The following is a 6,000-nucleotide window of genomic DNA, read 5'->3' on the forward strand; positions in this document are numbered from 1 at the left end:
CTAGTGTTATCATCGTGTTTGGGAGTGTTTCCGCCACCAGCTGCCGGCGTAGTAGCCGCCGTTTTCTTCTTCCTGCCCATCAATGGAGGTGTCGTACGAAAGAAGTAACCCTAAACGTACGACATGGCCATGAGAGAGAAAGTTTTCCTAAGAGGATCTACTTTTTAGCTTTAAAACCCTTAAAAACCAATTTTTTAAAGCTTATAAACAATCTGAAAATTTAAGTTGATTCCCATAATTTAAATTGTCATTAAATTATGTGAATCAATTGCTTAATTAATTTGAAAACAAAACACTAACAATAGTTTACTCCAAAACATGTTTTGACTTCAAAAATCAACACTTTATAAACTTATTAAATCTGAAAATTATAAATTCAATCATCAAAACCAATCTCTTTAATTAAAATACAATACTAACCCAATACGGTGTTCATAACCGTTTTAATTAATTTAAACAACCCAAATTATTAAATAATCATAATAATTAAAACAATTTAAAAACTGAAATTAATGTTTAAAAGGTATACAATTGATTATCACCAATCAACAACACACACACACACACACAACAATTGATGTGTTGTGTGTGTGGGGCGTCAGGCAACAACACAACAGCACGCACCGCAGCACGCAAGCAGCGCGGCAGCGCGCAACAAGGGCGAGAGAGGATGGGCGCTGGCGCGGGGCACTCAACACACGAGCAGCAGCGAGCACGAGGCTCAGCGCTGCGGGGCTGCGGGGAGGGACGAGGGCACGCGACACACACCAGCAGCGATGGTGTTGCGCTGCGGGGCGAGGCACGAAGAGAGAGGAGGGCGAGGGCTTGCGCGCACGGGGCTGGGCACGAGTGCCTTGGGCTTCAAGCAAGGCTGGTCGGACGAGAGGGGAGGAGAGGGTGCCGCAAGGAGAGAGAAAGAAATGAGAGAGAGGGAGTGCTGAAAATTTTGTGAGGGTTTAATGAGAGGGTCTATTTATAATTTTTCTCTCCCATGTGGGCTAGGTTATGGTAGTTTGAGTTGGGCTTATTTCTGGGCTCAATTCATTAAACTCCTTGCAAGCTTTGTTGGGTTTGATTAAGACAAAACAACCGGGCTTTAAGTATATTAAATTCGTTTTTGAAATATGACCCAACAATTCCCGATTAAATAAATTCGTTGAATTTATTTAATAAAATTTGGTTTTCGTAATTAATTAATAATTAAATTAATTAAAAATAAAAAGCATTTAATTCTCATTAAATGAAATTAATTTATAAAAATACTTTATAAATACGACGAAATGCTTTATAAATATAATAAAATATATTTATAATTATAGAAAAATACGAGGTATTACACCATTGATCACAGATTACACTTATATCTTACATCTACTTTGCACTTGACTATATATACTGATGCAGATTGGGGTGGGTGTCCTGACACTCGTCGTTCTACATCAGGATATTGTTGTTTCTTAGGTGACAATCTTATCTCTTGGTCTTATAAGTGTCAGCCCACTCTTTCTATATCAAGTGCATGCAGAGGCAGAATATAGAGGCGTCCCAAACGTTATTGCAGATGCGTGTTGGCCGTGTAACCTACTTCTGGAGTTACATTGCCCTTTACGTCAGGCCACCATTGTTTATTGTAATAATGTCAGTGCTATCTATTTATCCAGCAACCCCGTCCAACATTCGCGTACCAAACATGTGGAGATGGACATTCATTTTGTTCGCAAGAAAGTGGCGTTGGGTCAAGTTCGGGTGTTACACGTTCCTTCACGATATCAGTTTGCAGACATTTTCACTAAGGGTCTTCCTCGGCCATTTTTTCTGGATTTCAGATTTAGTTTTAACGTACGACCTGTTAGGTTATGATACATATGATATTACATAAATCATGCGGAAACAACCATTAACCCAGGAATACATATTATTTACACATAATCATATAGCATAATTTAGATGCATACTCTTTGTTGCGTGCCTTCCCTAGCTGCGCCCGAACCGAACAAGAACAAGTCTTTAGGACTCCAAGTGTCGTCCCTCCGTAGATAGTCCACAGCACATCCGGATCCGCCTTAAGATTGACCAACTAGAATCGCCCTTAAGGTACTAGAATTTTCGGCACTCTTAGGTAAGAAATATGACTGAATTTTTCTCTCAAAACTCACTTTGAATACTTGAATTATCTCTTGAAAATATGTGACCCTAGGCACGTATTTATAGAGTTATGGAAAGGGAATTGGAATCCTAGTAGGATACGAATTAATTAAACTTAGAATCCTATAAGAACTCTAATTAATTAATTTATCCTTTTAGGAATAGGAATTTAATCATATACTAATTCTAATAGTTTTAGGAATCGTGCATGAACACAAACTCACACACACACACGGCAGCCACGAGGGCCGCCCATGCGTGCGTGCGAGCAGCAGCCCACGCAGCGAGGCCCATGGCCTTAGGCGCGCGCTGGGCCTGCCTTGCGGTGGGCCTGGGCGCTGCCTTGGCTGGGCGCGCGTTTGGCTTGCTGGGCGATGGCCCGACTTCGTGCTGGGCCTTCGTCCGGCAGGCCTCGTCCGATGCTAATTCGTACGATACGCTTCCGATTAAATTCCCGGTTCCGGAATTCATTTCCGATACGAACAATATTTAATATTTCCGATTCCGGAATCAATTTCCGTTTCGAACAAATATTTAATATTTCCGTTTCCGGAATTATTTTCCGATTCCGATAATATTTCTGATTCTGACAATATTTCCGTTTCCGGCAATATTTCCGATTCTGGTAATATTTCCATTTCCGATAATATTTTCCGATACGTACCATGTTTCCGTTTCCGGCAACATCTACGACTTGGATAATATTTATATTTCCGATACGATCCATATTTCCGTTTCCGGCAATATCATCGTTTCCGGAGTATTCATTTCTTGCCTGTGACGATCTCAGCTCCCACTGAAACCAAGATCCGTCGATTCCGAATATCCATAGATGGAGTATCTAATGCCATTAAATACTTGATCCGTTTACGTACTATTTGTGTGACCCTACGGGTTCAGTCAAGAGTAAGTTGTGGATTAATATCATTAATTCCACTTGAACTGAAGCGGCCTCTAGCTAGGCATTCAGTTCACTTGATCTCACTGAATTATTAACTTGTTAATTAATACTGAACCGCATTTATTAGACTTAACATAGAATGCATACTTGGACCAAGGGCATTATTTCCTTCAGTCTCCCACTTGTCCTTAGGGACAAGTGTGCATTTCCTAATTCTTTGTCGCTCGATGCTTGCTCTTGAACATAAGGTAAGAGTTGTCATCCTTATTATGTCCAGAGGTGTTCCTCGGTTTCAGAGTTCAACTGATCAAATAAACAGATAATCATAGCCTATGATTCATCCGAGCACGGCCATGCATTTCACAGTTTCTAGCTCTCCGAGTGGCCTTGTACAACTTTTAAGCATCTCATCCCGATTTATGGGAGGAAAATCCCAATCTTGCGATCTTGATATTAGACTTCGTTTGATAGGTGATTACCTGAGCGTTGCCTTTATAGCCTCCTTTTACGGTGCGACGGTTGGTCAACGTCAAAGCAACCAGTTCTCAAACAAGTAATCTCAAATCACTCAGGTATTGAGGATTTAGTGTCTAATAATTTTAATGAAATTTACTTATGACAGATTTTCATCTCTTACAGTAAAGTTTCATAGGTCTTGTCCGATACTAGTCTTCCCAAAGTAAGTAAATATGCAAATGATTATGACATTGCCATGTCCACATAGTTCAAGAAACAGAACTACTAGTCATCTTGCATTCTAATCGTCTAACGTTTTCTATGCGTCCAATTTTATAGAAAACTCCGACTAGGGACCATTTCCAACCTTTGACATTCAAGTTCACTTGATAGACATTTCTTAGTCACAGGACTGGTCCTGACAGTCTATCTTGAATATATCGTCAAATTTGAAGGGACTCATCATTTAATACTAAACCAAGATTAAATGGAATATGAAAATACATTTCATATATGATAAATGTTCAACCCCAATGTTTTACAATCATGGGCCTCAAACCCATCTTCTAAAACAATTCATGGAATTCAAAGCTATGCTTGATTTCCAGTGCTACAACGTGAGTGTTGCTTCTCACTTGTTGCATAGGTTTAGTTATCATGCTTTGCCAATCTTAATATCCTTTTCATCGAATGTTCTTCGAGATATGATGATAAGATCTTTTCGAGTTTGTTTATTATGTGATCTAGTCTTTCTTACTTCGATGGTGGTTTTACTCACTTTGCAATGAAGAACCATCAAGTTAGCAGACGTTTTTCTTGCTTCAAGAGTGGTTCTACGCATTTTTCAATGAAGAACCATCAAGCCAGCAGATAGGTGATCTACCCAAGTTCAGTGAAGAACTTTAAACAACCCTGTTTTATTGCTTCTTAGGCAATAATTACTTTTACTTCAACTGTATAGGTTGCTAGTGATGCTTTGTTTGGATTTACCTATCCAAGCAGTTCATAGATATGTGGAAGACTCTCAAACTATATCTTAGAACATAGAAATTATTATTTTAATTTCCCACGCAACAACTCATGGTCTCCAATCCATGTTGCCATTTCAAAACACGATGCTCTATAGCTCGTCCTTATCAATGGTTAACTCCAAAGGGTCTTGCTTGATCCTTTGCCAGTGTTTATGCGTGTAGCATCAATATTTAGCATATCTTTATTTCCTTGAATCAAAAACTATTCCTATGTACCTTTTCAAGTACCATAAGTATTCTTGATCTCAATCTAGTTGATCTTCACTTAGATCAATAGAGATTGGTATATGTTCGTCATGCCTAAAGTCATACGATACGTTTTTGGCGATCCTCATATTATATCATACATGATAAATTCTTTTGCAGAATAATTCCCAATTGAATTCTATTCATGTAACTTTAGCTTATCTAGTTTCAGTAGATACTAAATTCAGCTAAATTCTTTGACATATAATATAGGTTAAGAATCCCATTTAGACTCTTTGATGTTTAACTTAGTAAATGCTTATACATAGTTCAAACATCCTTTACTTAGATTTATTCACATGGGTCGAATATCTCCAATGGAGACTTTCGTGTTTGATTTAGTAAATGCCATTTACTTAATCCAAAACAATATCATAAGATCTTTGTAAATAGATCTTAATACCCAGTATGTACTAAGTTTCGCCTTGGTCCGTCATTGATGAATAATCTCAAATCTAAGTATTTAGCATTTGAATGTTATTTCACAATAGAGAGATATGTGTGTGATACACATAGGACCAATTAAGTTTTATGTACTCCCACTAAACTTCTTATATATCTATAAGAATCATGTACATTTTATGAAACTAAAATACTTATTAGCTTCACTAAAATACAGTTCTAATTCCCAATTGCTTGCTTAAATCTGGACTTAGATTTCATAAGCTAGCTTTCCTTTTCAAGCATTTATTTGGATCCACAAATCCTATGACATACCACGTACATATTTTATTCCAACATTTGATTGAGGAATACGTTTTGTCATCCAATTGCTATATGTGCCAATATGCAATCATTGCTTGATTTATAGACTTAAGCATTACGATTTTGCATGAGGTTTCAACACAATCCACACCGTGAATTTTCTTGTAACCTTTAGCAACTAATCTAGCTTTGTGTGTGAATACGATTTCATGTTTGATGGTTTTTATCCTTAAAACAAACTTGCAAACAATAGGTGTGAAACTATTCTTGCAAATCAACAAAATTTCAATTTTGTCATCAAAACATTGAGTATGTTTTATGGCCTTTAACCATCTAAAACATTTGAGTCTATATATGGCCTCTAACCATTTTAGGGAATCTGGGTTTCGTCATAGCTTTCTTACAGGTCACAAACTCATTAATCTACATGATAATAGTTTGACTGCAAGTTGTAGGTATCTTCACTATCTAATGGAAGAATCGCATAGCTTCAATGACCTGAACTCCATGTTTCTT

This window comes from Spinacia oleracea, chromosome 6 (genome assembly GCF_020520425.1).
Source record: "Spinacia oleracea cultivar Varoflay chromosome 6, BTI_SOV_V1, whole genome shotgun sequence".
NCBI lineage: Eukaryota > Viridiplantae > Streptophyta > Magnoliopsida > Caryophyllales > Amaranthaceae > Spinacia > Spinacia oleracea.